The 24,913-nt window shown below is 45.0% G+C and overlaps 1 protein-coding gene across 8 annotated transcripts in view; it reads right to left on the bottom strand.

Moving 5' to 3' along the window:
• KIF21A (kinesin family member 21A) overlaps positions 1-24,913 on the bottom strand; it is a 2,335,619-nt gene that overhangs the window by 611,588 nt on the left and 1,699,118 nt on the right. The window lies entirely within an intron of this gene.

Below are 24,913 nucleotides of genomic sequence, written 5' to 3'. Positions count from 1 at the left end.
AAATATGCGGATCATTTTTGAATGCCTTATTCCCTTATCAGGCATTTATGAGAAAGACTCCCTAGCAGTATTAGAAGTTTATGATCTAACACACGAGTGGATGGACATGAGTGGGCTGGCACTCAATCATGAAAAGGCAGAGCTCATGATTGTTGGCTCTAGGCCCAGACTTTTGAAACTCAATGATGACTATGAGTTCTTCCGCATTGCGAATCATGACATTCCCACAAAAGAAAAAGAAAAATACTAGGAGTTATACTTGATCAGACATTAAGCATGTCTGTTCAGGTCAACAGTCTTGTTTCAGTATCTGCTTATTATATTCGGCATGTGTTGCACATTTGCCCATTTCTGTCCCAAAAGGGAGGTGAAACGATTGCTTGAGCCATCATCTCACCAAAAATGTAATATTGTGGTTCTCTTCCTGTAGGGGTGGGAAACACAGAACTTACCAAACTCCAAGTTATACAAAGCAGCACTATTAGAGCGATCATGGGGATGCAAAATTATATGTTACTCACCGTAGTGACTGTTAGGGAGAAACCTGTGCAGTTCCCTTAGGGAACACTGCAAAAGATTTAAGACTACAGGTGTTGGAAGTAAACCCACTTGGTAGCAGTCTGTACCACCCAGATTTGCCTGGTAGCTATGGCTGAGCAGTCAGACTTCCCTCAAGAAGAGTTAGGCAGTATGCAAAGTATACTCAATAGGCACTCAGATACAATAATACAAGCAAACACTGACCAGAGCTTTGGTATCAAAGTATATAATTATTTATTAAAAAACACACAGTTGAAACACTCCAGCACTCTTATTGTAAAATATTCTAAACACAGTTACTATTATGATATATACACCCCTTTTTCCCTATTAGATAAATCACAGTAAAACACCACTTATTTTCATACAGAGGTGAGCGCTTAACTAGATTGCACGCTAATAAGTTTGTGAAAAAGGGGGGGAGACAGAATATGAAGAGGTACACCACTCTATGATCCCGGAACACTGTTAGCAAGGCAGAGAGCAAAAAGTCACTGGTGAGCCAAAGTCCAAAGGCTGGGCCCACTCTGAGAGGGAGCAGAGCACAAATGCGCCCAAGATCACACAGTTACACTAGGCTTAGAAAGTCTTGCAGCGGGTTTAAGAAGAGTTTAGAGAGGCTTAGAAAAGTTTAACCAAGGTGTGCCAGGCTAACCCATGTTCGAAAGCCAGGGGATAAATCTACCCGTACAGTCGGTAGCAAGGGAAGCCAGGCGGGACACGATACCTTAAGTGAGAAGGATCCTCCAGCGGTGGCAGTTGTTCCTGGCAGTGGTTAGAAGTTGCGCCGTCGTCCAGGGTAAAAGAAGATCTCGACTTGAAGGAAAGATGAAGGTCGTTGCACTGCCAGGGAAGAAACCAGCCGTGGAGTTTTCCGGTTAAAGGTGGTACCTTGGTTTCGCGGTCGTGGTAAAACATGGTATGCCGGTTGCCGGGGTGCTTGGCACGGGCAAGGCGGCCACGAGGTACATCGGGAAAGCGAAAAGACGGTGAAACTGGTTATCCCCACCAGTCAAAGGAAGAAGACTCTCCGGCGGGAGATCTCCTCTGTCGTTGGGAAAAGTGGTGAGGCAGTCCAGCAGGGCTCCACCGGTGGTGGTGTCGTGGCAGGTCGGCTCAGCTTCTCCCTCGTCGGATTCTTAGGTCGTGTGGCGACGTCTGAAGTTCCAGTCCCCAAAGCCCTGCTTTTATGCAGCAAACCCCCATTCACTCAGCCTAGCTGTCACTCAAACATGCTAAGTGGTGAGCCGGCCGGCTCACCACTTGGGCCAATCAGGATGGGGTGCGACTTGAGTTGCTTAGGCAACTCAGTCCAGGGTGCCTAAATTCCCCTCCACCCCTTCTAAGTAACCCAGACAGAGTGGCACCACTTTGGAGGGCTTCTGTGGAGAAGCCTGCCAAAAAGTGGAACAAAGGGCTCGACTTGGGCTGGAGTCACAGAAGAGAACACAAACGTCATTTTAGAATCAAGTTTTGGCAAAAAATACCAACCGGAGAATTAATATTAATTAAATAAACCGGCGGTATGTTTGAGGCTACCGTAAATAGTTAAATAAAGATAGTAGTCTAAAACAATGGGAAATCTCATAGGAAAATATTTGCGGTTGAATATAAAAAGTAGTATCCACTGCCACCAGCCAAAACTCGATCAGGGGGGACGGAGACGTGCCCCCTCGACTAACAGACCCTGGGGCAATAGAATTGCCCCAACCAGTACGTCCACAATATGATGGTTTGTACTGGTTCTGTTCAGAATTTAAGACTAGTAAAGTCAATGGTGACTTTACATGCCCTGGGAGACAGTAGTCAGTCCCAGGGTATGGAGTCTATACTGGGGGGTCACTAAGACACCCCTGTGTCACTGCACTGAGGGTGCTGTGTAACACACATCACAAAAACACATGAAACCCTATGGAGTAAAAGACCCCATAGCCCATTAAACACTTCTAGATTCAAAGAAACACACTCAAATCATGTCCAAGAGTGAGGGTAAAAGAGTCTCACTCTTGGCAGGAGAAAAAAATAAACCCCAAAAATCCAGCAAAGCTGCTGGGGGACTCACTAGGTTAGGAAATTCAGCCTAAACAGAGAATTCTCCCTAACAGTGACTAACATAGTCTTAGTCTTTCCTCCATACTGCATGGGAGTCCCTTGCTAGGGACAGGAGACGGAACCTTTTTCACCAGAAAAACACTTCTTCCCCTTTAAATTTAGAGGCGTACAGGAGCATGCACTACCCTGATTGCGCCCCCCCCTCCCGGCACCACACCTCAGTCCCCATTGACAATATTTAACATTGCCTAATGACACCAGTATTATTAGGGGGGAGGATGGTGGGACGTATGGAGGAAAGGCAGTGAGTAATATAATTACTCTTGCGTCCCGCCTCCTTTCCTCCATACTGCATGGGCGATTAAAACTGAATGTACCAGAGTGGAGAGGAGCATGTGTTTTTAAGCATACGTTGATCTATCGAACAAACATTTCCTATGCACCTTACTGTAGTTTCCACTTCTGTACACATGCAAAATCAGGTAGCAGGGTGCGGCCATCTTGTGATAATCTTATCCGTTGCCACATCGCCCAAGGTGGACTACCCTGGCGGCACTAAATCATATCCCCTGCCCCTGAGGCCGACATTACCAAACCTAGTGATATTCTCTGCCATCTCCAGGACGTTACTGGGCAGCATAGCCAAACGTGCCCAGTCATCACGTACGTGACGTGATGCAGAACCCGTAAATCGACACACATCATCTCAACACAGCATGTCACAATTCGGAATATAAAACTATACTTTAAAAGGAAATAGCAAGACTGTACAATTTGTAAAGTACTTTTATTTCACAATAAACGCTGCGAGAAAATCCAGCGTATGCCATTTTCAATCAAATGGGTAATTTTTTTCTTCGGTCTCAATGCGTGCAAAGGTTTATCGTGAGTGACGCGGTGTTCCTTTTGAGTAAAAGAAGCATGTTGGATGCACCGTGAATCGCAAGGCTTGTGCATCAGCTTGGCGCTAGGCCACCATAAACAATGTTCGGTTGCTCCTAGTCGCTGGTACTGCGTAACGGCATATCGGCCCGTGGCGATTGTCCCAAAAAAAGAGTCATTGATATCCAGCTATTGACATGTATCTGCAGCTGCTGCAAAACCTGTCAGCTGGTATCTGGAATCGATGGCAATCGCAGAAAGGCAGGATCTGGCTGTTTTGAAAACATAACAGAAATGTGTCTCAGTAGCCCATCTTTATTACAATTGATCATTTTACCCATTAATTCGGCCCTGTGTTAAAACTAACGATGAACACAGACATGAAACAATGGGAACACAGAGAAAACAAGGTGGAAAGTAGTATAGAATTTGCTTTGGAGGATAGTGCTATGGAATATGTTCAGCTCGAAATAGGATGCGGAAGCTGACGCTACAATTCAAGGAACACACACGGCATTTAAAATAAATATTAGCATTGAACTCAGGGGAACCGAGTGGTGGTCTACATGCATCTCGATGCTGGACTGCCCGTGTGCACGGTAGAAAGACCATTAAACACAAAGGTTGTCATTGTGTTTCATTGCAATATGCCACACAGAACAAACGAGTACAATGTAACAGCAATAACAGTCGGATAATGATAGTTGACTCGTTGGTCTATAAAATCGTCGAAAATCAAACTTACATTATATTCAGCATTTCCATTCTTTTGGCATAACGCAGACCGTAATGCAGACTCTGTTCAGATAAACGATTTTTCATGAACTGAAATTACATGTTCCTTTGACCCGTTTTTGAATGGGGAACCTTATCATATCTGACTTTATTACACCCCTTCCTTAATTCAATTCCTTTCGGAATGGTCCCTTTCTCTCAAGGTCAAAAAACAAGTGAACCTTACACTGCGTGCGAAGCGTGGGCTTCCTCAGCTTGCAAGCCAAAATTCAAAGCTGGTGACCTTCACTCAGAATGAAGATACATTCTTAGTTTGCAACATCTTGTCTCGGCGCATCCATGAGGAAGGGACTTGTGAGGCACAGTCACAGGAGGAAAAATGTGTGTGGGGGGTGTCAGTGCTCGCTATTTCGTGGCACTGCTGAGGGGAAGGGCAAACTTTGCAATGACAGAAAGCGGTTCGAACATGTGACAAAATCCTTGCGTATTCCACATGGCAATACAAAGCTTTATTGGGGACTCGGGACATTCGGTCTAGTGTTTTCTTTTCGGGGCTAAGGCCCCCATAGCCAGCCCCATGGTTTTTGGGTATCAATTTTTGGCACCATTCGGGCCTTGCTAGTTTTCTGTACATTGGCCTTATTGTCAGAGCAACCTTTTATCCTCGTGTGAAGCGCATTTGGTCCTCGCAGGACTGTTAGAGAGAACCTTATTGGTTTAGAGTTTAGATTGTCCGTAGTTTGTTCTTCACTTGGGGATCTATTTTTTTACAGGCCGTCTATTTGTCTTGGCCTGTTTTGTTTCTTGTTCTAAAGATTGTATTCCATAAGACTTGAGATCAAATCCAAAAACTCTAAGATCGTCGGTGGCTGACCAAATTAGATTTCTGACTGCTTTGGAGATCAGGTGGATGCTAATATGATCAGTTTCTTCTTCTTTAGGGAAGGCCACAATTTTTATATCCTTTGGTTCCACGACACGTAATTGTGGGTCATTGTGAAGCAGTTTCATGAGATTTGATCTGTTGAGGATCAATCTATCATTGGCTTTCAATACTCTCTCTAGTAATAGCTTATGTACACTATGTTTCTCGTTATGTTTTTCTCGATCCAGAGGGCCAGCGTTGGCTTATTTTCTTTTTTTTTGTTTTTGTACCATTTTGGCCAGGCGCTCGTAGGTGGTTGTGCTTTTTTTTCATAATCTTGTTTTGATTGATCTAACATTGCTTTGAGTAATTTTCGTTGTTTGATTTATATTATGTTTTTTTTATTCCAGCTGGTCTCTTTTTTCTTGTAGCGTTGCGAATGGCGAGGAGGTTATGACTATGCATTCAGAGTCATCGTTTTTACATTCCTCACTTGTAGGCTCCTCTTTGTCCTCTTGACTGTCCATCTCTAGCGAGCTATCATTGTCAGACTGATTGGAGCAATAATGTATCTTGATCTTCGCAGTCAATTGAATCTCTCCCTTCAATGTCTCCTATATCTGTTGCTGTAATGTATTTTCGCTCCTTCACATGTTGTCTTTTCACTTCATCTCCCTTGTTTTTGTGCACGTGGTGGTTCTGCCCAGAACTATTTGACAGATTTTTAAATGGTTTTAGGTTGCAGATAAAATTTCGTGTTCCCTCGCTTGAAGTGAGTTTTGGGTTGGGCAGATTTTGTGTCTTTTTATTTTGATTTTCACTTGAAGTTTTGTACTTTTTATTTTGCTTCTCCAAGGGTTGTTTTGCTCTACATCCCATCTCTCTCTCTTTTGGTTGAACTGTACTCTCTGTATTAAATGAAGGGAATAAGTCTTTATTTTGATTAGGCGTGACTCTTTCTTCGACGTCCCCCGTTGCACTATTTATTGTCACCAAGTGTGTTCCTTGTCTTTGTTGAGGGCCGATTGGGGAGAAATCTCTTCTCTTTCTTGTCTTGCGATGGTCTGCGACACTGTTTTGGAGACAGTCCCTATTTTCTTTGTTTGCTTACATCCACTTTTTCTTTTGCAGGTTCTCGTGGTTTATCATGACATTGGGGATTGTTTTCCGTTTGTGTGCTTTTTTGGAAGTCAAGCCACTTCTTTTGTTAGGTTCAGATTTTAGGAGGGTTATAGCATCACTAAAGCAATGTAAAAAGGCTCTTTTATCTTCTTGTGCGTCCTCCATTAAATCAATGAGAGTCTTGAAAATTACATTTTTTCTCGGGCCCTCCTTTCTTTGGTGGCATCAATGTAGGCTTCTACATATATTAGTTTGGATTGGATTAAGGCCAGTAAGGTGGACTGGTCTTTGTAATTTTCATGGAGGACCTCGTATAACTTGAGGACTGGTGCTAAGGTTATTGTCAGCATAGAGCTGACTGCAGCTTGCATGTTGGCACATGTCTCGGCATTTGGCCGATGGATTTCAGAGGCAGCAGCATCTTGGCTATTTCCACCGAAGTTCTTTTTTGTAGGATTCTTTTTTTGTAGTCTCTTCTTCCGCTACCCCGCTCTCTGTAGCTAGCGAATGTGCACTTAAATTCGTTCCTTGAGGTCTTTCTGCACTTCCTTGTGATCGATTTATGGAGGTAGAATTGTTCCTACGTAGATGAACGTCCCAGCAATTCTGGCTTTCTAAGGGTCGTATAACGTTATTCTTTGAGGGCTTAGACTTGTTTTCGGGAGCCATTTGTAAAGTAGATTTGTTTACATCCACTTCCCCAATGGTTCGTTTAACTCTCATGGAGTGAGGGGTGGATGTTTTTTGCTGGATAGTTGAAGTCCACCGGGGCATCCTCCTCTGGATTTGATCTACTTGGGGACCGATTTTGGCTCTCATCTTGTGCAGTTGTCTTGTTTGGCATGTTGTTTCTACTTCTGGGCCTCACTTGCTCCATTTCATCGGCAACTGGGCTGTGTGATGTATTAATCCTCCTGGTTGTAATTTGCTCTTCACCCTTCCTTGGCCGGCTTTGGTCATGAGAGCAATCTGTCAGGTCACATCTCCCTGAGGCTAGAAGTAATTCATGATCAGGCACTTCTTACTCAACTCGCTGTGCCCCAGATGTTATTTTAGTGGACTCCCATTTTGAGTCTGGATTAATTTTTAGTAAGGGAACTGGCTCTTTCTTTTTGACGTGCCATCTGATTGATTTTGCTTCTGTTAAGGAGTTTGCTCTTGGTTTGTACTTTTGGCCACAAAATTGTTTCTGTGGCGTACTTGCCCCATAACACATATTTTTAGATGTCATCGGTTTGTCTTGTGAAATAGCTTTTATTGTCTTTTGCATAGAAGGTAATTTGGTTCCATTGTTTGGGCCTTTCACAGTCCCACACTTTAAAGGGCTCTGCTTGTTTGTTAGTGTCTCTGATGAATTGTGTAACTTTGCAGCTGCTATTTCCTAACTTTCTTGGGGTTTGTTGGCAGCTTGGTTTAACTGATGGTTATTTTGTGGGATCGACAAATCTCCCACGGCATCCTAATAAAGTGCGGAATCAGCACTGTCTTGTTAATGCCACAATTATTTGGCCTTATCTCGGTCTTTTAGCGCCAATTGTGTGAAGTTGAAGAATGCCTCTTCACTAGGCAGACAAAAGACCTCTTCGGCCTCCCCCATAACCTCCAACCGTCCATTCTGCGAGGGCAAGTCCCGCCCGTTCGCTCCCCCAGCTTCCAGACTCCCTGCTGGCTCCTCTCTCAACAGCGCTGGCAACTCGCACGCATGCGCGTCTGCCTCAGCCACACTTCCAGCCGTCGGTAGCCACGAGCAGTCAGCGTAGGCAGCGGAAAATGCTGCTTTCTCTCGCCGCTCGCACAAAAGCAGGTAAGAGGGGGGTGACGGTATATGGGGCGCATCGCGCACAACGGGGTCTGCGGATTCAACAGGCGGCTTGCACATACCGTGTTCCTTTGTTTCCTCATTGTCTCGGCTCACGGACTGGGTGGGACTCAGACTTTGTCGGCGGTGTTGGCCCGTGGAGCCAACGCTGAGGTCCGCTCCACCTCCTCTTTCCATTGCAGGAAAAACACACAGGGGGTCAGGAGCAAGCATGGGGAGCTGCTTTCTCTGCTCGTGGGCGGCACTCAGATCGCAGACACCAAGCAGTTTTGCACGGCTCTGTGTGCGGGGGGCCTGCTTGTTTAATTTATTTTGGATGTTTAAGTTCTGTTCCATGGCACCCTTCTATGCCCCCTCCGCGAACACTCTGCTAACACTCCGCAGACGCTCTGCGTCAAGAGTGTAGCTTTTGTATGCTGGCACCGCCTCCAACAACAGCAAGGGAAAAGATACTGTGCCTCCAGCAGAGTACCTCACAGGTTCACAGGTCCAAACACTCTGCTAACACTCCGATAATATGGGTGGCAAGCTTTCTGCCTCCCCTCCTGATCTTTTCTATTGTCTGTATTCAGTGCCCGTATGCCTCTGGGCCTCTTTGGCAGCACCTAATAAATAATTTAAAGTAAAGTAAACCCCCTTAGGCCACCTACTCCAGGCCGGGAGCGGTCCCTGCCCCCCTCTCCTCCAGACAGGGTCATGACCCTGTCCCACCTGTCAAATATCAAACTTACAGTCCACAAAAAGAGTCTAGACACTTGGCCAGAGTATGTTCTCCCAGAGCATATGCGTACAGACCCATATTAGGATTCGGAACAGGTTGTGAAACATTTCATTTTGTGAGAAAAATGGGGGGTGGGCGGGCAAAGTCACTGCGACCCGTCCACTACTCTATAATTCTAGAATCTGAGAAAGCATTTGAGTGTGGACTAAGCCTTTTTGGAACAGAAACTGAAAATTAGCTGGCTCTGGAAATCAGTTCTTTGCAGAATATGACTAATTATGTGTCCCCCTTGACGAAAATTAAGGTGAACTTTAGTACATAAAAAATGATTCGACTTGTGCAGTGGGGTCAGCCTAGGATGCCTGTGTGCCCCATTGTTCCTTGTTCTCTCTATTGAGACGTTTGGCAGCAGAGTTCTAGCTAATTGCAAAATCAAAGGGATTCAGTTTGGGGCAGAAGAATATAACTTGTACCAGTTTGCAGATGACATTTTGATCACACTCTCTGGTTTTGCTCTGCAAAACAAAATTAAACTTTTTCTTCCGAGACTTTGGGTTTTACAGTCTGGCTTAAAGAGTAATATGGGGCAGCAATGGCTGAGTCTTTGCCGGCTGGTAATTCCTATGCTACTACCAATAGGCCAGTATGTGTGGGGTTGTCCTTATTTACAGAGATACTTTAAAGTTAAATGATCTGCTTGTCTGTGAGGAAGTGGGTAGCTGGGGTGTCTCACGTTAGATTATGTGGCCGGAGTCACAACACGCAGGCTAATAAGCCCTGGAGATGTGTGTTTTGGGACCCCGACCTCTTTTCGACCATGATCCTGTGGAGCTTTGCTTTGGACGGTGCACGTGATCAGCGCAACTTCATCAGATGCCTTTCAAGGTCCTGCTGGCCCATCCTGCTTGCAGGTGATTTTGTATGGATGCAGGCACGGGTGGTGGTTCAGGAGCAGATTCACACCTGGAGAGCGGGAACAGAGACGAGTGGATGCGTGTGCTCTCCTGCTGGCGGTTCGTTCCACCGCACGTTTAAGTGCTGTGACACTTTGTCTACGTTTGCACATGAGATCCTCGTACAACCTGATTGCAGAGAGCAAAAGGAATGTGCATGCTAAGTGTGCTTATATGTTGCTACTTGTTTGTACCATCACCTTAGGTGCCATCATGTTAATTAGAGGCCCAGGAGCCCTTAATTAAGAAAGTGTGTATGCTCCTTTCCTTGATTAAGGAAGGGCAAGTGTGGAATAATTAACAGGTGTTTGTTTGAACTGCGACACATGTCTATGCTTCTTGTTGCCATTGTGCTTAAGGCAAAAACACTGTGTGGGTACAAGTGCAGTGCAACTGAAAACAGCAGATGTCCACGCCTTTGTGGATCTCTCTCTTCCCTTGCACACCCAATTTGTGTTGTAAAACAACCAAACATTCAATATTTACTGAATCTCTTATAATGATGCCACTGGATACGTAATGTTTAATAAAAAAGATTTACTGTTCCTGTGCATTTTTTTCATATTAACATTTATGGATCATATTTTCCACATTGAATTCAATCACTCATTCAAACCAATGTTAAAACAAAAATATAGTTTGTATACTGAGAATGAGACAGCCCTGCCCGAAACTTGTATGAATGCAGTATGGTGTGCTAAAAGGCTGAGTGCTTGTCCGAATCCACATTCTGTGTTATGGGTGTCTGTATGGAAGAAAATGGCCTGAATGCACTGTGAGCCCGATTGGCTGCCTGCCTGCCTGCCTGCCTGAATGCCCTTCTGAATGATTGGTTAACTGAGTGTGACCCAAGTGAATGAGAGAACGAATAGTACATCTGGGGACCTCTCACTGATGGAAATCGTTCAGAAGCTGAAGTCAAAACTTGATGCTTAACCTTGAAGCCCAGCTGGAAGAAGACTCTGCTGCTGCTTTCCTTTGATGCAATCCAAAAGCTGTTGTGTCTCCAAGAATTGATCCAAGAGAGGACCTGGCTAGGAGACGTCTCCCCGAGCTACGAGGGACCCCCGTGGATCAGCTTATCTTCACCAAGGCTCCATGGAAGTCAGTCCTCGAAAGGCTGCCGACAGGAGACAGGGACCGCCTAGGAATCTGAAGTGAAGTGCCAGGACGTCGAGGCTGTCAATGACCAGCACCGTCGACAGAGGTTCAGAGGACCGATGTAACCTCGTCGACCTGAGCTGCAATGCTCCATTGCCTAAGACACTTTGAAATCCAGGACTTCTTTGCTCATCACGGTCGACCACTTTGTTCCGCCAGAGAAATTTTTGAGGTCGCTGACGAACCGAGGAGAATCCGCTAGTAGGTTTCCCGCCACCCGAAGTTCACAAAGACAACAAAGATCCAAAAGTCCTGATCGTAGACACCAACGCCGACGACCAGACGCCCGTGCTGGGCCTACGTTCTTCATTGACTCTGCTTTGCGGCAACAAACTTTTGTTACTGCCGTGCACTGCACGCCTCATCTTCGCAGTATGTCCATGATCGATCATCGATGAGCACCGCCAAGGCCGAAGCTGCCATCTCAATGACATTGTTCACCTTTTCTTCGAGGAATCTCATCAACCCGTGGCTCCTGCCTTAAAGGGAGTTCACTCAAGAAAGGATCTGTCGATGAACTCTGCTAAAACAGGTACACTGGGGTAGTAGAACATTTTTAGAAGGCACCAAGACTATTTTAAACATATATGGACTGGGCTTGTTGATATACTTTATTTACAGGTTGCCGAGGTGGGGGAATCCTCACACAGAATTGTGTCTTGGGTAGGGACCCAGTATATTGCCATTTGTTTAACCCAGCTTGCTTTCCTCCCTATGTCTATTGCTGATTCACTTTATTATTTGATTTGTATGCCATTGAGACCGTCAGCAGTTGGTGCATTTTAATGGAATCAAGAGTTAACCCATGGTACCACATAGACATTGTAACTCCATCATATTAGTATTTCCAAAGCACAAAGTGTATTATTGATTGTGTATATATTCTGAACCGTATTTATATAAAGAACTGTGTTATCACTAACAGTGTGTGGACATTCCTTTGTTGGGGGCTTGGGCACTACACTGTACTTAAGAACCAGCCTGCATCACCTTCTGAGAGCTTAAGCCTTGATTGCCTGACCTGGGATACAGCATAGATAATCTTGGCGGGGGTGCTCTGTGCTTCCACTCTGCCATATAGAGGGCAGGAGTACAGAAACCCCCCTCCAGTCTTTACAGAGTGGAAGTGGGACACCGATGGGTGAGACGTGGTATTTCCCGTCTTATGACGCCTTCGCCCCAACCTACCACGTAGGATACACAAACACTTTACCCCCCCACCCCTTTTCCAACGCTAACATTTTCGCATATTACGAAGGACGACGGACTAATACTCAAGCCATTTACCAGACATGTCCCAACACCAGGGTCAAGGAAAGTCTGGCAATTGACCAGAACCGCCCACACCCCACGGCTCTTTCCCTTCCCCTTCCCCACAGGGATAAAAGGTGAAACACAGGAGTGCAATACGAGCAAAGCAGACCGCACGGCATAAGAGCTAACTCAGCACAGCAGTTCAATAGGAGGAGAAAGACGGTGCATACTGAGAGGGTGAGAAGGAGAGAAGCGACCTTGCCCTTTCCGACCAAGGCCTGTGAAACCCCCGCAGAAGGAATTGTAAGACAGCAAACAATAGCCAGCATGTGTTATAGCAGATGCCAACAGTACATGAGACCCTCCTCCATTGATAACTAAGCCGGGGAGAGATGCTTGTCTCCGTGGTACCAACCTTGACTCAGAAGAGAAAGAAAGCCAACCGGTTCATCACAGCCGGTGAGTCGAGGGGAGAGTCGATAGGAAACTGAACTGTGTTGAATGAAAAGTAGCAAATGGCTAAGTGAACTGTGAAAAGTTAAAATAACTATTGATGCTAAGAGAGTTAAAACCAGCAACAGAGGAGTCCGGCACCACGTGGGTTCTCACTCAGAAAACTGAGCAATTACCAGATTGTTGAAATTACCATAACCAGAAGGCCTTGGAAAAGGCGAGAAGGGGGTCAAAGTGGTCATGCAGGGGTCTTGTAAAATCCTCTGTACAGTCGAAAGTCTTTCACCGACAGACGATTGTGAAACTAAGGGAAGTGAATCCTGCATCGTACGATCTGAATGGAAAAGGCAAGAGTGAACCCGGCCGAGGGATGTCCACAATGAACTGTACAAAAAGACATTAAGATTCATGATGTCACAAAGAAGATTGTGTTGAAAGCCATTGTGAACCCAGCAGAGGGAGGCTAACAATTGAGAAGGGTCTGAGCACAGAAGAGGGCGAATCAGGGTTGGAAAAGGCATCACCCAATGTATATGGCGTTTTTCCAACCTACCTATACAGTTTAATAAACACCCTTGAACTGTGATCACTTGTGTCTGTCTTTACTGTTGCCACCATGAGTTCCTTACAAAGGGCACATATTGAATTTGCAGACTTTAAGGCTGCTAGCTAGCCGAAAATACTTTCTTCGCCCAAGAGTCAAAACGTTTGTCATCCCTATCGGGGGTATGGTTGGGCACGCAGCTTGCTTGGAGGTAGAGGTAGCTGCTTGTACTACAAGACTTGGATGGTCCGACAGGCAGCCATGGTCACTACTGGATGGTCTGCATTTTTTGTAAGATTTTTGTTTACTGCAACGCTGGAATCTGGAGCCTCCCAGTTTGCTGCAACCCTTTTTTCCAGTGCCACATGAAATGGTACTATAGGGTCATATTGAGGGCCCTTGTCCAAAATGTCGGTCAAGTCATCCTGTTCAAAAGCCGGAGTTGGTCTACTCCATCCCAGGAAATCTACTACCCTGTTCATTAGACTTCTGTAAGATACATCTGCATAATCAGTTGAGTCTGGTTTCCTAAAATCTAGTTCTGGCTCTGGTCCCTTCAGAAATAAAGAATTCAGGTATGTATATTAGTATTATTTTGAATACTAGGTGTATCCAATTGGAGACCACATGGAGGGTTATCATCAGATGTTTCATAGCCCTCATATTTAGAAGTCAAAGATCTGAAGAAATCCTTTTTAGGTAAAGGTTTAAACACCCTGTCTTGGCTCTTTTGTACAAAAAGCATTGACGAATGAGCAGTTGGTATCGATGGCTTGACTTCGATAGTGACTCTCAACTTGAGGTTTTCTCTGACCTCATTTCGTTGAGTACTCTAAGATTCTCGAGTAGTTTTAAGCTTATGACACAGGCTCGAGGGTGCGCAGGGTTTCGCCTTGGCATCATGTTCGTCTTTGACCGTAGCATGGCCACTTTTCTTGTCCTTCGAGGAGGACGGGGCCTGATCCTCGAAGATTTCACACATTTTCTTCATAAAGAGCTCCCACACCTTTTTGGATGAAGATTTTGTCAGGCAGACTCTGCTCCTTTCTGAGAAAGACGAGGAAAAAGAATGTGATCTATGACTTCTCTTCGATTTCTTTTTTTTGTGAGGAGATGAATCTCTCGACAGGTGTGATGACCCAAATTTAGGAGTGGACAGGGATTTGGGGGGAATCCTATCCACTTTTAGTTTAGACTTGCGCTCCTTCAAGGCCTTACCCGTCATCGACTGACAGGATGGACAGTCAGTGACATGCTCGATGCCCAGGCAGGAGACGCATTTCTTATGCGGGCCATGATGGACATCTTGGCGCCCTATTTTAGGCACTTTTTGTAGCCCGTCTTCTGAGTATTTGGAGTTGAAGACAAGACCATAATTGTACATTTTTAAAGAACAATTAAGCACGCTGTTAATCTCAAACAATCACATTTGCAGGAAAACGGAACTGAAGCCAATGGGCGCTGTGTGTGGTATATATACTCGACAATGGCGTCAGCCGAGACAGAGGCCATCAAGGGACATAGAGTCGACTGTCTCGACACACATCGCCCTCTGCCGAGTGCAGCTAAAGCTGGAAACAAAGATATCATAGATGAGGAATACTAAGGAGGCCACAATCCATTCTAAGTAGCTGATTGGCTTCTGGTTGAGTGGGCTCAAACGCCCTGTGGGACTTGTGCAACAGCTCTGCGCATGTTTTTTTTGCACAGAAAAATCGATCTAGGTATAGACTGCTTAAAAGTTGAGGTTTCTTTCCTGGGGCCTGAACATCCAACAGAAAGCTGGTCATCAATTAAATATGAATTTGTCCTGGAGCCATATTGCAGAGCCCATCCAGCCTGTGGAACCAGTCCTCAGCTTTGGAAGGATGACATGGTAGAAGGTGGTAGAAAGAGGAATGGAAAATGGATCTTCTTTTGCAGATGTAATTCTGAGGCAGCTTTCTGTAAAAAATTAAAAATGGCCTTACATGCAAGGTAACTTTCTCTGGAGAATTGTAATAATGGAGGGTAAAAGGTCAAAGCATGACGTTTAACAACCCACCAGGTTGAAGATAAGAATAGAAAACAGATTGCCTTGCAGAACGGTACACACAATGCACACAAATGCAAGGGGCCGCCAAAAGGTACGTGAGAACGAAATTGCTGCCACTACTTCTTGGTATTAGAAATAGCTTTGAAGGGAAAGCATTCGTTAAACCTTTCAGAAACTGCAGGAACATAGGGACTGTGATTAGACCTTGTTCAGGCATATTCAAAGATGGATAACAACCAGAAAACCTCTAACTGTTCAAACATTTCATCAGGACTTAGCCAAAGAAAGGAGAAAATGCAGGACTGGTCTTTGGGGCTTTACAATGGGTAACATACCCTTTTCATGGCACCTACTTGTGAACCTGCACAGCGACAAGCATATGTGGGGCTTGTGTCTTGAATACATGATCACAACAAGCACCTCTTCACAGAGATCCCACTCAATTTACTACATTCTCCCAACCAGGCATGTATTGTCAGTGTCCTGGGAAAGTGGTGAAGCACTCTGCTGCAGGCCTGTGTGAGCAGATCCTCCCTCCACGCGAGCCTCTAACGAGGGCAGTGTCCATCGTGAGTGGGTACCAGGCTCTCCCTGCCCAGTCCACAGAAATCAAGATCATTGTCCCACACTTTTTAAACTTCCTCAGCACCAAAGATGGAATACATTACTCACCGTAATCATATTTCTGGTGCTTGTATCGGCTTAGATTCACATGCTATGCATAGGCCGACATCTAGTGGAAGCTGCGGAGTATTACAGTGGTTGTTTTCAAAATTCGAAAAGGGACGTCGACAGGGCGTGCCAGTAATACTATCCCGAGTGTGACGTCCACTGTACCCATGATCCCTCAAGCGTCGAGGTCCCTCAGATTGTTTTTCTTCTGACATGAGGTAGCATGAGTGTCATTTGAGTACAGTTGTATTCAAGCAGATATATGTAGAAGCTCATATAACATCTACGCACCTTCTCTCAGGGGGGGAAGGGTGGGCGCATGTGAATCTAAGCAGATACAAGCACCAGAAAAATGATTACGTTGAGTGATGTATTCCTTCTGTTGCTTGTGTAATCTGCTTAGATCACATGGTATGCATAGATTAGCGAGCAGTGTCATGATAAGGTGGTGGGTTGTGAGAGGGAGTAGCGGCAAATAGATGTTTTGGAACCGCTTGTCCCACCTGTGTATCTGTCTTGGAATGTGTGCCAAAGTATTGGTGCTGAGTAAAGGTGTGAACTGAGCTCCATGTAGCTGCTTTGCAAATGCTGTCTAAGGGGAGGTTTGCAATAAAGGCCAAAGTAACCCCAGTGCCCCGTGTGGAGTGGGCTCCTGGTGTAGAAGGCAGTGTCTTGTTTGATAATGAATAGCATCATTATATACATTTCACTATCCATCTGGAGATGGCTCTTTTGGAAACGCGCTCTCCTTGTCTGCCTGTAGCCATGGACACAAACAGTTGGATCAGTCTTCCTAAGCGGTTTGGTCTCATCTACGTAGTAGAGAACTGTTAGGCAGAAACCTGTGCAGTTCCCTTAGGGACCACTGCAAAAGATTTAAGACTACAGGTGTTGGCAGTAAACCCACTTGGTAGCAGTCTGCACCACCCAGATTTACGTGGTAGCTGTGGCTGAGCAGTCAGACTTCCCTCAAGAAGAGTTAGGCAGTATGCAAAGTATACACAATAGGCACTCAGGTACAGTAATACAAGCAAACACTGACCAGAGCTTTGGTATCAAAGTATATAATGATTTATTTAAAAACACACGGTTTGAAACACTCCAGCACTCTTATTGTAAAATATTCTAAACACAGTTACTATTGTAATATATACACCTTTTTCCTTATCAGATAAGTCACTGTAAAACACCACTTATTTTCATACAGAGGTGAGCGCTTAACTAGATGGCACTCCAATAAGTTTGTGAGAAAGGGAGGGAAAAAGACAGAATATGGAAAGGTACACCACTCTAAGATTCAGGAACACTGTTAGCAAGGCAGAAGAGCAAAAGTCACTGGTGAGCCAAAGTCCAAAGGCTGGGCCTACTCTTAGAGAGAGCAGAGCACAAATGTGCCCAAGATCACACAGTTACACTAGGCTTTGAAAGTCTTGCAGAGGGTTCAAAAAGAGTTTAGAGAGGCTTAGGAAAGTTTAGCCGGAGTGTCCCAGGCTAACCCAGGTTCGAAAGCCGGGGGCTAAATCTACCCCGTACAGTCGGTAGCAAGGGAAGCCAGACGGGACACGGTACCTTAAGTGGGAAGGATCCTCCAGCGGTGGCAGTTGTTCCTGGTAGTGGGTGCAAGTTGCGTCGTCCAGGGGAAGAGAAGATCTCGACTTGGAGGAAAGATGAAGGTCGTTGCACTACCAGGGAAGAAACCAGCTGTGGAGTTTTCCGGTTAAAGGTGGTACCTTTGTTTCATGGTCATGGTAAAACGTGGTATCTCGGTTGCCGGGGTGCTTGGCACAGGCAAGGCGGCCACGAGGTACGTCGGGAAGGCGAAAAGACGGTGAAACTGGTTATCCCCACCAGTCAAAGGAAGAAGACTCTCCGGCGGGAGATCTCCTCTGTCGTTGCGAAAAGTGGTGAGGCGGTCCAGCAGGGCTCCACCGGTGGTGGTGTCGTGGCAGGTCGGCTCAGCTTCTCCCTCGTTGGATTCTTAGGTCATGTGGCGACTTCTGAATTTCCAGTCCCCAAAGCCCTGCTTTTATGCCGCAAACCCCCATTCACTCAGCCTAGCTGTCACTCAAGCATGCTAAGTGGTGAGCCGGCCGGCTCACCACTTGGACCAATCAGGATGGAGTGCGACTTGAGTTGCCTAGGCAACTCAGTCCAGGGTGCCTAAATTCCCCTCCAACCCTCCTAAGTACCCCAGACAGAGTGGCACCACTTTGGAGGGCTTCTGTGGAGAAGCCCGCCAAAAAGTGGAACAAAGGGCTCGACTTGGGTTGGAGTCACAGAAGAGAACACAAACGCCATTTTAGAATCAAGTTTTGGCAAAAAATACCAACCGGAGAATTAATATTAATTAAATAAACCGGCGGTATGTTTGAGGCTACCGTAAATAATTAAATAAAGATAGCCTAAAACAATGGGAAATCCCATAGGAAAATATTCACGGTTGAATATAAAAAGTAGTATCCACTGCCACCAGCCAAAACTCGATCAGGGGGGACGGAGATGTGCCCCCTCAACTAACAGACCCTGGGGCAATCGAATTGCCCCAGCTAGTACGTCCACAATATGATGGTTTGTACTGGTTCTGTTCAGAATTTAAGACTAGTAAAGTCAATGGTGACTTTACATGCCCTGGGAGACAGTAGTCAGTCCCAGGGTATGGAGTCTATACTGGGGGGTCACTATGACACCCGTGTCACTGCACTGAGGGTGCTGTGTAACACACATCACAAAAACACATGAAGCCCTATGGGGTAAAAGACCCCATAGCCCATTAAACACATCTAGATCCAAAGAAACACATTTCACGCGATACCGCAGCGGCGCTGGATGGCCGCATTACAAAGACAGACCACCGAACGAGTTGGAAGACCTTAAGGAAGCCCAGCGCAACCTCCTGGTAAGAGGCACTAGAATGCTGAAGTCTCCCGCGTTCACCAAGGGGGTCAGCTGTCAACGGGGATACAAAGGACATATCTGCGCAGGGCGTAAACAGACTCCCTGTAGGGCCAGTGAATCGGCAACCGGAATGCAAGCTGTGCTTGGGGGAAAAGACAACTGAAGGAGCCGAGAATCAACTTGGCAGTGGAACATGTGGACCACCACCGGAGCCGAGTAAGACACTACGCCTGGGAGTCCCACCGTAACAAAGGACTGTACTGTGGAACGCCGCCTACTAATACTGCATGGGGATAGTGGGGACCAAACAATATGAATGGGGTCTATACCATTCTGTATACACCTTGAGGCCATCAGTATATAGCGACCAATATGAATCGAGAGTAACTGATAGATCCAGGCAGTTAGACACTCAGAGGCTGGATATATATGAGGCGTTATCTATACTCTTCCTTGTCCCAGTGGCTTTCGGAGTAACCAATGGTAATAGCCCTCATGAAGTATACAAACTCTACCAGAACACAGAAATTGTAATATAAAAAATTGTTTATTTATGAAAATGCTGTGGGATAAATAAACACAGAGAGGAATCGGTACAAATACCAGATTCAGATTGAACCCAATAAAGGAAAAGACCAGGGAATGGACTGTCCCCCGGCATTGTAGAATCTCCTACACATGGAGGAAAGTCCAGCGAAGGGGATTGTCCCCCTGGCATGATAAAATCCACTTCTCATGGATAAGAACCACTTCCCAGACTAGTGTAGGAACCAGATGTCAGGGCGGGTTAGATGTGACTTCCCATGTGTTGTTTGGACAACCTGGCTTTTCATATTGCGGCGTGGTGTACACAAAACAATACCAGAAGAGTATAGAAAAGAGACCAAGTGCATTATTGTTCTCCCTGATAGTAGATCTGGTAGTATTTTCAGTGCAAGGGTCAGAATAGGTTTTGGACACAGGACTGTGGACCTTAATTTTGACATCCAAATGACGGTCACATTAGTTTGTTCTGTTGAGGCAGGGAAACCCCTCAGAGTTGGGGATAGTGAGGCGTTATTCCCCAATCCTTTTATTATTTGAATAATTTTTTTTTGGCAAAGCCACTACCTGTGTCAGTGCCGCCTTACTCTGGCTCCTCACACACCTCAGACTGTTTGCCCCCGATTCTCTGGAGTCACGTTAGCAAATGTACTGTACCGGGCCTCTAGTTGTCAAACCTGTGTTTGGTACACACGTGGTTGGGCCTTGCATCATCACCAGGTTGAAGATTCTGCAGTTTCTCTAGAACTCTGTATTTCACTATACCCAGGAGCTGAACTACTGACTTTGTCCCATTGCTTTCTATGGGCAACATTTCTTAAACTTTAAAACTCCTTATAGTACTTGAGAAATGTCCTTCCCAGTAAATCTGCAATGAATATCTTTTCTATTGTGGTCTAGGACTGTATGAGACACGTAGTGGACCTTTACTCCCCTAACAGCTATTTAATTTGTATTTCTGCATTTTAAAAAATCACCAGGTAAAGCACATTTAAAGTAGTTAGAGTTGTACTAACCGGTATAATTGTTTTCCTGCTGCTTTTAAACGTGGTTTGGGTCTTATATAGACACATTTACCATTTGTATAATCCTTCTCCATTTGTGTAGTACTTAGATGTAAATGTGAACCTTTCTTGATGTTTATTTTACACTAAGAGTATATCTTTCAGTAAGTCTACTATGTAGACCAGCCTCTATTGTGCGCTTCAAATTAACCATACTTTACAGCCACCCCTCAACCCTCCTAAGAGTGAAAGCCTGGCTTCTCTGTCACAGTACCAGGCGATATGCAAGGTTTCCACCAAGTTACTTTCGACTACCACTACAGGTTGTTTTTTCAAAGCACTGACCAGAGGAGACTTGAAAAATCCTCCCCAATAGTGACTGACAGCCATGGATGGCACAATTACCACCCCTCTGCTAGGAGGCAAGTTATGGATAACCACCAAAGAACATCTCTCCAGAGCTGTGGTGTGGCCAGGATAATGTTGTTCATAATTTAATTGGAATTACAGGTACCATAAGTACCAATGTAGCTACCACAGCTGCAGTTTTGCTTCAGTAACTATGAAGAAGCTCCCCCCTCAGTAAGTTGTCTGAGGGTCTACTACAGAAGATCCTGTGACATATTGCTCAAGACGACAAAATGTCCATCAGGTTGCTCTAAAACTGACACCACCGACAATCTAGAAATAACTGTAGCCACCTCATTCACAAAGAGGCCTGTGGCAGCAGAAAGATACAGGAGGCCATGAGACCTAGTAGGTGGAGAAAGGCAGAGGCTCTAACCCGGCTGAGACTGCAACAGCTATACAAATCTGAAGGCTGTTGGGAATTCGGCCCTCTGACCCGAGTGCCAGTGATCTTGGACTTTTGAAGTATTAAATGTACAAAGTCTCAAAACGGCAAAACAAAAGAGGTGATGGCTCGAAGTTTTAGAATTAACATTAACTTCTGGCATTGCTCTGGGCAACCCTCCAGACCATCGTTCTTCACTGCCACACTATTACAAAAAGGGAAAGAATTTACCAGTTTTCCCTAAGATGACGGCCAAAGGGCCTGATGTTGTAGGTCCTGACGGAGGAGTGAGAAACACGTCCTCGCACGTCGGCAGCCATCTTGGAATCAATAACAGTAATTCTGATTGGTAGGCATTCATTTGAAGTGATTTTTTTTTAAGATGGATGCAACACAAAGTTAGCATTTCACACCCGACAAGATCACATACAACCGAGCAACCACCAGTTGGAGAGTCTGAGGAAACCTTGCCAAACTGTTAAAGAACTAACAGTACTTTTTAAGGAAATGGTGTAAGGGGCAAAGCAAGGGAAGATAAAGTTATTTTGTGGGAAATTGTCATTGAATAAAACAATGCGAGTGTGACAGTTGCTTGCATGGTGAACAGATCGTTTTCCAACAATCACAGAATTGGATACCCCAGATTAGGGTCCATGAAAAGTGATTTATTCCTCCCAATATTAGGGGTTATCACAAGGAAAAAGTAATATATTTCCCACAAAATAATATAGTCCAGCCAAAATACTATGCCTATCTTCTCCAATGTTCTTCCTATGAATATCACAAAAGTAGCTTGACAGGTAATGCTCTTGCTGCAGGGATCCTTTTTCACCCTGATAATTGGCGTTTCCAATGCCAGTACTTTAGCGTAGAGGAGAGATCTGTGTTCTACCTGCAGATCATCATTAGGTCCTGGCTGTACAAAGGGAAGACGGTATTGAGACAGATTCTTGCAAGGAGGGCAGAGCACAAAGCGTGCAAGGGGAGATTAGGGGACTGTCTTGGTTTTTGGAAGGTCGAACCAATAGTTTGCACTTGTTTCCATCAAAAAAGACTATTTTCCTGCTCTGACCTTTCAAGACAATCCTAAAGCCCAGTGCCTTTAAATGGAAAGATGAAGTTGGGCCAACAGCTTAAAGCCTAAGTACCCATATTACACCAGCCCTTTCAGCACTGATTTCAGAAACAAATCAATTATTTTTAAAGTTGGAGTGTGAGCAACAGTTGCAGTGCAAGACGGAGGTGCTCCTGCTCCAAAGTGCATGGCAGGAACCAGGAAGCTCTCTCTGCTTCCAGGTTCCTGCCCACATGGAGCCTGGGAGCATGAGGCCTGCCTGGAGAGGTGCACAGACTCCCTCAGAACTGATTGGTTCCAGACTAGGAAACCAATAAGAAAAAAATACTTATTGTAGGTCTGTGAGTGTGTGCGAGATGTTTCATGTTTATATATGTATGCACGCATGCTAGGGGTGTGACTGTAAATGCACGTGTGAATTAGAATGCAGTATGAGTGTTATAAGTGCAATGTTTGGGAATGCTGTGTACATGTTGTGGATGCACATGTTAATGATTGAGAGAGAAGATGTATGGGTGAGTGACGTTGGATGAATGGGTATGTGTATGGCTGGGGCTCAGACATGGGGAAAAGTAGCACATTAGATGGTTTTTTCTTACAGTGACAAATGTTTTACTGGCATTTTTTGGGCAAAGCAAACTTGATTATGGTGAGGAGGATTTATAGCGTAATGGGGAAGGCAGCCTGGACATTTTCTTTCTGTGGCATGGCATTTTAACTCACATTATGAGCAAGGGCAATGTGATGTGTGTTCTTACATCGAAGATCATTTGTATATCCAGCAAGGAAAGCATTCCTTATTGTGGCTTTGCAGTTTTAGCTGGTGATAAGGGAAAAGACAACATGTGTGTTCTTATATGATGAATGCCGGAATTAGTGCAGCCAAGTAAGGAAATGTTTTCTTACTGTAATATTACATGTTTTACCGGTGTGAAGAGCAAAGTTGACTTGAGTGTTCTTGCATGAAGGTGGTGAGTAAGTATTTGGGCAGCCAGCAAGTAGATGTTTTCTTACTGACACATGGCTTATTTTCTGGCTTGAAGGGCAAAATGAGTGTTATTAAATGGGTGGGCAGGGCATTTGTGTAGTCAGCAAGGTGATGATTATCCCTTTCTGTCAGATTACAATTGTTTACTGGCGTTATTGGCAAAGTCCACATGAAGACTGTTTTTACATGGTGTTGGGAGGGCAGCATTAGTACAGTAAGCAATAACATGTTTTCTTACCGTGCCAGGAGATTTTTACTGTCAATTGGGCAAACCCAACAGGAGTATGAGGATACTGGCATATGTTGGCAGAGCAAGCATGGACGTGTTTTCTTATGGTATCATGTCTACGCATAATATTATTGGGCATGCACCGAAGTGGGTGGTACATTTGGGTGCCTCTGACCAAGCAGTCTCCCCTTGTTTCTACACAAGATTGAAGGCTTGATTAAAACACATGCTTACATCTTTCACCTAGTGCAGTGTGCGGCGTGCCATGCTACAGCATTATCATCCTATGCATTGTACGTGCGTGGCGTCCAGGCCGTCCCAGAGTGTGTTGCTTTGTTGCTGAACCGGGAGGGGGGGCGTGAGGGGGGCGTGACTGGGGGGGGTGGTTAATATGGTTGGGGGCTCATAAACCAAACTCACCCAGTGCCTGGTAGCCATTGCTGGTGGTTCGAGCTTCCCGATCATTGCAGCAAAACTCTGGAACGTACTACCACCCGCCCTAAGAGTCGAACGATCGTACTGGATCTTCTGTAAAGTCTTGAAAACTAGGCTCTTCACCTAGAGTATCTTTTTTCCTACCAACATAAGATGTACTGCTTTTACAACCTGTGATGCAACAGCACCATGAAGCCCTTGGTTTTAGTGTGCTTTAGACATGTAAAAATAAATATCAGTTCATATGCTAAGCAACATTTTGGCCCTTATTACAGAGGCCTTTATCTTGAACTGTGAAAACATGGAGCTGCACGATATCTGAAGCTACATCAAGAGCTGCGGGGGGAGGGTTGTGGGGGGTGGGGTTTATCAGGGAATCAATTAAAGCAGACGACTGCTTTCAGGGGCAGCTGGAGGAGGCAGTATTCTGAAATGGGCAGGCCTGATGGGCTTATTGTACAAGTGTGTGTGTGTGTGACCCAATAAACAGTTAGCCTGGGTAAAGTGTAAGAGGAGGGACCATCCAATAAACATCACAAAAGGCAGCAATAACATGGGGGGGCGGGTTACCAGTGTGGGCTCTTGGTGGGTGACTAGATTCAAAACCTAGCTGGGCTATATGAGGGTGCATGAGTGCGTGGAAGAGGCAGTAGAGTGAGTGGGTTGACAACAGTATTTCTGGTAAAACCCTGCATAGGGCAGATGTGTGTTTTGGCCCTGTTTGTAGAGAAACTTTACAAAAACCAAACTCTGAATCTTAGTGCCACCCAATTTACTGAAAATACAAAATGATCCCGTCACAATCGACGTTCGCACAACAGGACCATGATGCAGTAAATTCAATTAATTCAATTCATATACTGGTTAACATGTCACAAAATAATTTTACATTACTGCTCCTTTCCAGAGCTCAAGTACAACTGTGGAATCAATACCATAACTGCAATACAGCATCCACTATGTAATACATACATCCAATGTTACCTACATCTAGCACTGTTGTAATAGGTTGTAAACAGTATACTTTCAAATCACTTTGCAATTTGATTGAAACAATTACAGGAATATATTTATGTTCAGAACTGTGTAAATATTTTCTTAATGACATTCAACTTTGACGCACAATGTTCTCTTGTTGATCCC

This window comes from Ambystoma mexicanum, chromosome 12 (assembly GCF_040938575.1).
Source record: "Ambystoma mexicanum isolate Mex_15411 chromosome 12, UKY_AmexF1_1, whole genome shotgun sequence".
NCBI lineage: Eukaryota > Metazoa > Chordata > Amphibia > Caudata > Ambystomatidae > Ambystoma > Ambystoma mexicanum.
This window is presented reverse-complemented; position numbering and strand designations above follow the sequence as displayed.